Source organism: Mesoplodon bidens, assembly GCF_964165515.1.
Source record: "Mesoplodon bidens genome assembly, chromosome: 2".
NCBI classification, from domain to species: Eukaryota; Metazoa; Chordata; class Mammalia; order Artiodactyla; family Ziphiidae; genus Mesoplodon; species Mesoplodon bidens.
The window spans coordinates 101088813-101099400 of NC_138177.1; the positions used below are offsets into that span (position 1 = coordinate 101088813).

The 10588-nt window shown below is 37.4% G+C and overlaps 1 pseudogene across 1 annotated transcript; it reads right to left on the reverse strand.

The window, feature by feature from the left end:
* Positions 1–1722: 1722 nt before the first annotated feature.
* On the reverse strand, positions 1723–9031 carry LOC308612650 (bifunctional 3'-phosphoadenosine 5'-phosphosulfate synthase 1-like; annotated as a pseudogene). Its single transcript has 3 exons — positions 8928–9031; positions 7702–7864; positions 1723–3514 (listed from the first exon to the last, which is right to left on the reverse strand). The product of its transcript is annotated as a bifunctional 3'-phosphoadenosine 5'-phosphosulfate synthase 1-like (transcript).
* Between the last annotated feature and the right edge of the window lie 1557 nt (positions 9032–10588).

Genomic DNA, 10588 nt, shown 5'->3' on the forward strand with positions numbered 1-10588 from the left:
CTACTTCAACTTTAGTACTTAAATGCAATAGATGTATACCACGATCATCTTTCTCCAAACCCTCCTCTACAAACTGCGTCTTCTCCAGTGTTCTCTTTCTTGCTGTTGAATCAACCATCCATCTTGTTACACTAACCAAAAAACTCAGTCATGTTTCTCACCTTTTCCTTATCTTCAAGCAAATAACATTCAGTACATTACCAAGCCCTATGCTTTCTGCCTCCAGAATAATTGTCAAATTAATTCATTTCTATGTCACTACTGCCTTACTCCAGTCCAACCCTCATCATCTTGAGACTTGTCAATTGCAATTGATTCCTTTCTATTCTAATTTCTGCTCTTTCTATCCTTCAATCCATTTTCCACATTGTAGCCAGTGATAATTTTAAAGGCTTTTAATAGATTTCTATTATTTAGAATACTACTAAAGCTTCTTTCCATGGCCTAAGGGATTCTGATCTGGTCATTCTTAAACTATGCCAAACTCTGTTGCTTCTCAAAATATTTACACATGCTGCTTCCCTCGCTTAATTCTTATTTGTTTTATTATATTTTTTCCTGACATCCACAAACTCCTAGCTAGTCACTGAGTTCCCTTGAATTTTGTATACAATATTTAATGGCTTTATTGATATGATTCAAATACCATCAAATTAACCCATTTAACGTGTAAAATTTGGTATCCTTAGTATATTAACAGGGTTGTATCAATCACCAAAATGTAATTCTTAGAACATTTTAATCCCCCCTAAAAGAAACCCCGTACTCACTAGCAGTCACTCCCAATTTGCTCCTATGATTTCCTTACTCCCTTACCCCCAGTCTTAGGTAAACATTTATCTACTTTCTGTCTCTATAGATTTGTCTAATCCAAATATTCCACGCAAATGAAACTATGTATTGTAACATGTGGTCTTTTGTAATTGGCTTCTTTCACTTAGCAATGTTTTCAAGGTTCATCCATGTTGTAGCATGTACCAGTACTTCATTCCTTTTTATGGCCAAAGAATATTGAATTTTATGGATGTGCCACATTGTGTTTATCCATTCATTGGTTAATAGACATTTGGATTTTTTCTTTCTTTTGGCCATTATGAATAATGCTGTTATAAACATTCATGTATAAGTTTTTGTGTGGGTATATGTTTTTATTCCCCTTAGGTTTACTCCTAGAAGTGGAATTACTGGGTCATATTGATAACTCTATATTTAACATTTTGAGAAACTGCAAAACTGTTTTCCAAAGTGGCTAGACATTACTACCATCAATGTATGAGGCCTCCAATTTCTTTACATCTTCCTCAACAAGTGTTATTATCTGTCTTTTTGAGTATAGCCATCCTAGTGGGTATCTCTCATTGTAGTTTTGATTTGCATTTCCCTAATGACAATAATGTCAAGCATCTTTTGATGTGCTTATTGGTCATTCGCATGTCTTCCTTGGAGAAATATTTATTCAGATTCCTTGCTCATTTCTTAATTGGGTTGTTCATTTTATTTTTGAATCATAAGAGTTCTGCATACTTTCTGGATACAAATCTCTTTTATATATGATATGCAAATATTTTCTCTCATTTTGTGTGCTGTCTTTTCACTTTCTTGATGGTATCATTGACAGAATAAAGTTTTAAATTTCAATGTACATAATTTATTTATTTTTTTCTTTTGTTGCTTGTGCTTTTGGTCTCATATCTAAGGTCTCATATCTAAGGTGTGACTGGGTTAACAGCTTAAGGTTTCTCCAAGCATCTGTAGTATTATCAGCACGGTCCAGGCCTTGGGAGTCCTGACACTTCAGGAGGTTTCTGGCCTTCTTGGGCAAGTCTGCACATTTGTGTTCCTGAAATAAATTCAAAGTCTTCATGGTGTTCAGAGTCATGGTAGTCTACACGCTTCTTTTTCTTGTTGTAAACTGTAACTTGAAAGGAAACTATATCCAAAGTGATTAAGCCAAGGGCCATTGTTATCTCTTTGCTGTTATGAGTTGGCTCATAAAGACCCTTCCCTGTTTTCTGGATGAGGAAGGCCAGCAGAGTCTCACCCAACAGTATAAAAGTTGATTCCTGTAACCATCAGTGTTCTTCAACGCTACTGGACCTCAGTTGGTCCATGATGGGATATGGAAAGATAGCCACCACTGTTGTTTCAGGATTCAGGACTTCTTCCTCTAGCACTACAGCCTGTTGCTTCTTGTGCCACTTCAAAGGAACATTACTGTTTTTTGTCCAGCCACCAAGAGGGTGAAGGAGAAAGACAGGGCACCTGTAAGCCCCTATCTAGAAGTTGCTTTTGAGTATCCTGTATTAATGGAACATGTCCATTGTGGACTGAGTTTCATAATTAAATTCAAAGGCAGCATCAGCCTTCATATCTTTAAACATCTGCTTTAGCTCAGTAGGAGTGAAACAATACTGATCAATATCATCATTCTAATAAATTTGGTCAAAGACTTGAAGATCTCCTTCAGTCAGCCAATCTCCTTGTTCCAAAACAAATCTTGATGTAGGGGTGGTCCTGAATGTTGTTCCTCACTGTCTAGCACAGTGTTCCTCCTTCCTGTGTTAAAAAAAAGCTCTGGATTGTGAAGAAGAAGAGCTACACAGTGACCCTCCTACATCAGAGCAAAAGCTGTCCAGATGTCCAGCATTTATCTTCTTGAGTAGCTGTCAGAAATATAGGCACTGACACATTAATGATGTCCCCAGCCAGAAGATAATCAAAATGAAGGCACAGCAAGTACTCCCCATTTCTCATAAAGCCATTCAGTGAGATGCGCCAATCTTTTGCCAAAACCTGCACACACTGCACAACCACTTTATTAATTTTTAATGCTGATAATGTTTCTCCATCTGTTTTTTCCAAATGAAGTTTATTTTCTGGCACACACAAGATGCCACAGGTACAATATACCATTCCCAAAGACGTTCCATAACTCCTACTGCACACAGTCATTTATATCACAGGAGTCTGTTTTCAGCGTCAGTTCAGGGGCTTTTGGTTTTTTATATTCGGAACCAAACCCAGTGAAACATTTAATTTCTCTAGCCCATGCTTTTTATTAGAGTCCTTTGATAACCTCTGTTCACAAACATGCAGAGGTGCGTTTAACACATACTTCAAAAAAAGGCAACTTGTACCCTTGCGAATTTGCCTTGTATTATTGTGATCTTGAGTATAAGACGATATAAAACTTGTAATGCACATTAAGCCAGCTCCTGTAAACAGCTTAGCAACTTCTGCAACTCATCGAACATTCTCATCTCTCTTCAATACTAAAGCCAAGGTTTTTACTGAGACCTTGGTGAACGTTGTCACCAGCCAAAGTATAGCACGGATAACCTGGCAAACCAAGTATTCCTCCAAAGCCATGCTCACCGTGGTTTTTCCTGCTCCAGATAAGCCTGTTAGCCAAACTGTGCAACCAGAAAAGCCACCTCTGGTCTCTACCACCTGACCTCTTGTTCCTGCTGACATGGTGAGCTTGATAGGTGGCATTAGGTGCTCTCTGCCTTCCCTATTTCTGCATGTTATTGCTCAGTATGTCTTTCTTGTACAGGTTCCCAAGGACCTTCATGGCTGTAGAGAGTGCACAGGGTGCCGGGGTTTTCAACCCCCAAAGGTTAGAAGGAGGAGGGGAGGCCTGTGGGGGTGGAGCAGAGCAGGAAGGTATGCTCTGACCTGGGCACTTTATGCTCTAGATTCTGGTTGTGTGGCTTGTTGGCTGTACCTCTGATATGGGTCAGGGCAGAAGTATATGGGATTTTTTTTTTGTCTTCTTGCGATATCTTTGTCTGGTTTTGGTATCAGGGTAATACTGACCTCATAGAATGGGTTTGAAAATGTTCCCTCTTCCTTTATGTTTTGGAAAAGTTTGTGAAAGATTGCTATTAATTCCCATTTAAATGTTTGATAGAATTCATCAGTCAAGCTATCTGCCTCCAAGCTTTGCTTTGTGGGAAGTTTTTAAATTACTAATTCATTTTCTTTGTTAGAGGTCTACTCAAATTTTCTATTTCTTCTCCAGTCAGTTTTGGTAATTTGTGTTTCTAGGAATTTGTCCATTTCCTCTAAATTATCTAATTTATTGACATAATTGTTTACACTATTTCCATGTGATACTTTTTATTTCTGTAAGTTTGGTAGTGATACCACCTTTTAATCACTATCCTGTAAAGGTAACCATTATCATGCCTTATAGGGTAAACACCTCCTTAAGCCTATAATCCTAAACACTATAGTTTTAATTGTTCTCTGAATTCCACACAAATGAAATCATATGCAATATATTCTTGTCTGGCTTCTCTTGCTTTATTTTATGTTTGTAAATTTATCCTTGTACCTTTAGTTTGTTCATTTCATTGCAGTGTACTATCCCATTGAATGAATACAGGCATACCTCATTTAACTGTGCTTCACAGATATTGCAGTTTTTAGAAATAAATGGTTTGTGGCCCTGTGTCCAGCAAATCTGCAGGTGTCATTTTTCCAAAAACATTTGCTCACTTCATGTCTCTATGTCACATTTTGGTAATTCTCACAATATTTCAAATCCTCCACCAGCAAAAAGATTATGACTTGCTGAAGGCTCAGATGATTGTTTTCATGTTTTAGCAATAAAGTATTTCTAAATTAAGATTTTTACATTGTTTTTTTCAGACCTAATGCTATTGCACACTTAATAGACTATAGTATAGTGTAAACATAACTTTTATACGTACTAGAAAACCAAAACATTCATGTGACTTGCTTTATTGTGATATTCACTCTGTTGCAGTGGTCTGGAATCAAACTCACAGTACCACCCAGGTATGCTTGTATACAACAATTTATTTATTAGTGACATTTGGTTATTTTCTTGTTTTTGGAATATTATAAAAATTGCTGTGTTAATGTTCTTGAACATGTGTTTTTTTTCTTACAAACATGCAATTATGTTGGTTTATACATAGGAGTGATCTGCTGAGACACAGGATTTATGTCTGCTCAATTTTAGTTGATAATGCCAAAGAATTTTCAATGTAGTTATATCAGCTGATACTCCCATCAGTAGTATATAAAGATTTCCATTGACTTATCTCCTTGCCAAAACTTAGTATTGTCATTAAAAAATATCTTTAGTCATACTAGCTTGGTTACAGTGGTATCACATTATGGTTTTCATATGCATTTATCACAACAAAGTTGAACTCCTTTTTATATTGTATTGGCATTTAGATAACCCCTTTGAAAGTGCCTGTTGAGGCCCCTGCTTATTTTTCTATTGTGCTGTCTTTTTATTAGATCTGTAAGAGTTTTAATATATTAAGATAAGTGTCCTTTATTGGCTATATATGTTGAAAATGTTTTCTCAATCTGTATAGTTTAATTTATAATGTATTTTGATGAATAAAATTCTTAATATTTTTTAATGTATTTATTTATTTATTTTTGGGTGTGTTGGATCTTCGTTTCTGTGCGAGGGCTTTCTCTAGTTGCGGGGAGCGGGGGCTACTCTTCATCGCAGTGCACGGGCCTCTCACCGTTGCAGCCTCTCGTTGCGGAGCACAGGCTCCAGATGCGCAGGCTCAGTAGTTGTGGCTCACGGGCCTAGTTGCTCCGTGGCACGTGGGATCTTCCCAGACCAGGGCTCAAACCCATGTCCCCTGCATTGGCAGGCAGACTCTCAACCACTGCGCCACCAGGGAAGCCCAAAATTCTTAATTTTAATGCAGTTAATATTTGATATTTCCTTTCTGGTTAGTGTTTCTTGGTTACTTGGTTAAAAATATATCTTCCTACTTATAGTTCATGATAACGTTATGTTCTAGATAATTAGGTCAACTACTCACCTAGAATCAATTTTTATGTATGGTTTGAGCTAAGGGTCAAGTTTTATTTTTCTCCATATTGATATTCAATTAATGAAGCATCATTGACGGAAAGAGCATCTTTCTCACACTATTTAACAATACTCCACATGTCTTAAATCAATTGTCCACACATGCATATGATTTAATGTGACCCAAAGATTTGAAGGAACAAGGGGAGTGAGAGATTAACAGAATCTGGAGATGGAAAGACAGCTGTAGCCATAAGAAAAGGCCACAGGTCAAGAACTATGACCTTAGAGGAACATAGCCCCTGAAATTTGTAGTACAATAAGGAATAAGCAGAGAAATGAAAAATCCCAATTTTTGCCTCTTGTTTCCCCTTAAACTCCTGTTCAGTTGGAACCCAAATGGAAACCAGAAAGCAAAGGAGCTTGTTGATGCAATTCATACCTGGGACATAGTCCAGGTAGAAAGGTGAAGCAAGAACAAGAAGGTCAGACGGAAGATACCTAGCACAGCCAAGTACATTTGCCTCTCTGCAACCTCTCCTCATTTGTCCAGGTGAAATATTTGTTTCCCCACTACAGGAGACACCCAAAATGTCCCCCCTGAACTAATGTCTCATCATAGAGTAGGTCAATGCAATCAAAATCCTACCTGGAAAGTAATGTTTAGCCACCACCAGTGTTCTTCATATAAGGTAACAGCAGGAGGGAGTGGGGGTGTGTGGAGGGAGGAAATGGGTGCAAGAGAAGCAACTAACTAACATAAAACATAACTACTATATCCTCTACTTCTATAGTTAGACATGAGGCTTAAGTTGATAAAGGTAGCTGCCTTCTTCCACAGCCCATTTTATGTTTCCATTATTATCCATCTCAGCTGAATAGTGTTATTTATTTGGTGGGATGGCCCAAACCTCCATATCTGTAGGCTCTGAATCCTTGGTGAGTCCATATTTACTGAGTTGTCCTAGTTTTCCATAGTTCAGAATTATTGAGCACAAGGAATATGTAGATGTCTTAGTGAATAATCTAGCTCCTTTCATAGTTTGTACCTAATGGGTAGCAGTAACCCAATTTCAACTTTTAATCATGATGTGTCCTCACAGACTATGCAGTGACACTCTTTCTGTCTGTTTGTTACATGTCATGAGGGTCTGAAATTTTAGAAGCAGTCTCAGCTTTTAACTCAATGAGGCTATAACTGTGTGTCTTGGTGGATACAAAGTTCCACTACTGGACACCAACTTTCCTCTACTGCACACTAACATTCCCCAAACCAAATATGAAGGGAAGAAAAACTTTCTTTGGTAGTTTATTGATATAATACTGAGAGGGACCATTTTCACCTCTAAAACTTGATTCTGGCCATGAAAGAGTATTGGCTGCTAGTTTAAGAACATACTTCATCCTCTGTGCTAGAATCCCAGCCTCCCATGATGTTGTTTTCTAGCTGATGCCGTAATTGTGGTTTCAGGAGGCTATTTCACCATTCTGTTTACCCATCTGCTTTCTGATGGGGAGACATGGTAAAGCCAGTGAATTATATAGGCCTATGTCCATTGGCATATATTTTTCATTGTAAATGGTGTCACCCCTTGTAAGGTTATATTGTGCAGAATGCCATGACTGTAGATAAGGTATCTGGAAGGATGGTATTGGTAAAATGCTGTGGACAATAAAAGTATTTCCGTATCTGAAATATAAGCCTATGTCTGTGAGGACAAGTCACTCTCTCTTTCATGACAACAAAGTTTATTTTAATCACCTTCCAACAGGAAGCAGGCCAGTCTGCTGTGGAATGGTGTGACATGGAGCTGCTTGTGGTAGGTGGACCACTTGGCATGGTGATATTAAGATCAGGCTTTATGAGGGGAAATTCATGTTACAGAACACATGACTAGCATTCGACCCTGCTCCTCACAAATACTCTGTACATCGATCGTTTGAACAAGCATGGGGGTGCCTGGAGAAAGACACTTACTGATAGCCACAGGGAACAACACCTTGCACATCTGACTATTGAAAGCATTCTCCATGGTGGATTTGTTCCTGTGGGAAAAAATCTTACACTCTGTATTCTTTCTAAAAGAAGTTCTCTATGAAACTCTCTCATAAATCACTACTCTAACAACTTAATTCTTTCCATGTCCCTGACCATTTAGACAACCTGTTGCCACTGCTCATGAATCAGTATATATCTACACCTAATTCTACCTTTCCTTCCATGCACAGTGGACAATCAGATGTACTACCTCATTTTCTGCCACAGGAAATATTTACCCTCATTGCTGTCTTTCAAGGCTACCTCCAAGTGGCACTATATTAAAGTCACTATCTACTTCTAGCTTAAATTAGCATACTAAGCAGCTCTACCTAGAAGCCAGTTTTGTTTTCTTTTCTCCTTTATTGGTCATAGGGTAGGGAAGTCCTATGCAGTTCCACATGTGGGTTGTTGGAGAGCTGATAAAGCTGTAGAAGTACCTTGGGAATCTGAGCCACCAGCCAATGAAGTTAACTTGTGCCTTCCAAATCTGTTTGGGCAACCAAGTTGAATATATCATTTCTTTTTTACAATGCAATGTTTATAATGCACATCTAAGTTGATGGTTTGATTAATCAGATAACATCTAGTCTATAGATTACAAATCACTAGGGTTCCATAGACAAAATTCTGGGCAGGCCCAGTGCCCAGTAGCTAGTCAAGAGCTCCTTTACAAAAGAAGAATTGTAGCTAGCAAAAGGGCATTGCTCCCTTCTCAAATCTTAGTGGTCTGAGCTGTGATTTGCCTATTGGACTTGTGCAAAGCCTTATATGATATCCCTGTCAGCCACAGACAATTTCAATGCCACTATGTCCAAAAAGTCATAATTCAATGAAAAGGTCAACTTGAACACAGAAGAAACTGAGAAGCCTAACAAATTACCAAATAAGGTTTATGTTTCTTCCCAAACACAAAGAAACTCAGCAAGAAGTGTGCCACTTTCTTCATGGTGGTCAATACAATTTGCAGCAACTTATTTCTCACTATGGAGAGAACATCCTGACCATCCTTAGACTATTGGACCCTCTGAATATGGTATGCTCCTAAATTTTCATAGTCCTATTTCCTACCTTCCGGCATGCTTATGTCTTACTAAGGCATCTAAAGTGCTTGCCACTTTGTGTTCATTAGGTTCCGTTAGCATAAAGTCACAAATGGAATGAACCAGTGTCATGTTCTATGGGATATCAAGATGATCAAGGGGACTCAGGGCTATATTATGACAGCACAAGAGAGTTGACATAACCCTGAGACAAGACCATAAGTTTATACTGTTGTATGTGTGAAGGCAAACTGCTTCTGATTATCTTTGCTGAAAGATATAGGAAAAAAACCAGGTCAATCAGGTCAATTGCTGCATGCTAGCTGCCAGGGGCTGGGTTGATTTGCTCCATTAAAGATATCACATTCAGAAATGCACCTATGATTTGTATCTCCACCTGATTAAGTCTGTGATAATCGACTTTCGTTTTCCATGACCCATTTTTTTTTTGTGAACTAGACACAAGAGATTGGGATATTATAGGAATACTTTGTCTTTTTGAAGTATAAGACTACTATTTAATATTTATTTATTTATTTATTTATTTATTTATTTATTTATATTTATATACTATTTATTTATATATAAGACTACTATAAGTCTTAAACTATAAGTTTAAGACTACTATTACCTTATTGATCTTCTCTCTGGATGATCTATCTAGAGTGAGTTTTTTAAAAAAGAAATTCTGATCATGCCTCTGGCTAACCTTCTTAAAATATCTATTGACTTTTGTCAACATGACTATTAACTTTTTAAGATAAATCAAATCCCAAGGTTTTTAGTTTGGCTTACATGGTTTTGCAGACCTAGTTTCCATCCTCTCCAGTCTCACTTCTGCAGTGATGATCCTCATTTTCTGCTCTTCAGATTCATTCTCCCTTTAGTCACTGGATCTTTTCATATGCTATTCTCTTGCTGAGAACGTTCTCCTACTCATTCTCTAGTTGACTTCCCTTCTTTCAGATCTTATTTCTATCGTCATCTCCTTAGAGAACTGTTCTGCATCTTTCTACATCAGATACTATTGTTTATTATGTCACCTTGTACCTCTCCTTTGTATCATTTGTCAAAGTTGAAATACTATACTTAACATGTAAATCTTTACATACATGAGCTATACGTCTCCTGAAGATATGACAATGCCTTTTTTGTTGGTGTTGAAGTCTGTAACCCAAGCACACTGTCTCTCATAGAGTAGGTGATGAAAAATTTGTTGATTAAATGAATGAACAAATTCTACTTCGCAGATTTCTTATGCTATAGAGTGTTTTTAGTTGCAGAGTAATTTATATTTTGTATAAAGTCATGTAATCTATTTTCTTACTTCACTTCATAACAGTCTTATGAATTATGTGAGCAGGTTCTTATTTACTTACTTCTCACAACTGTGGAAGCTAATGCTCAAAGAAATGGAACCTTCTGTCTAAAGTCACTGGTTACCTAATGGTGGCATTCAGAGCAGGGCTCTGGTCTCCTGATCATTGTTTCCTTTAATTGTTTCAAATTTTTTGCAGAGTTATGTGTGTATAAGCCATAAAAATGAAATGGTCATGATCTGCATTCAATATTAAAAGCAAACCAAAGGTCTAATGAAATTAATCTGACCTGCATAAAGATATGCATAAGTGTTACTGTGTTGCATAGTGATTATGTACAGATTCTAAGACATTTGGATAAATTACAATA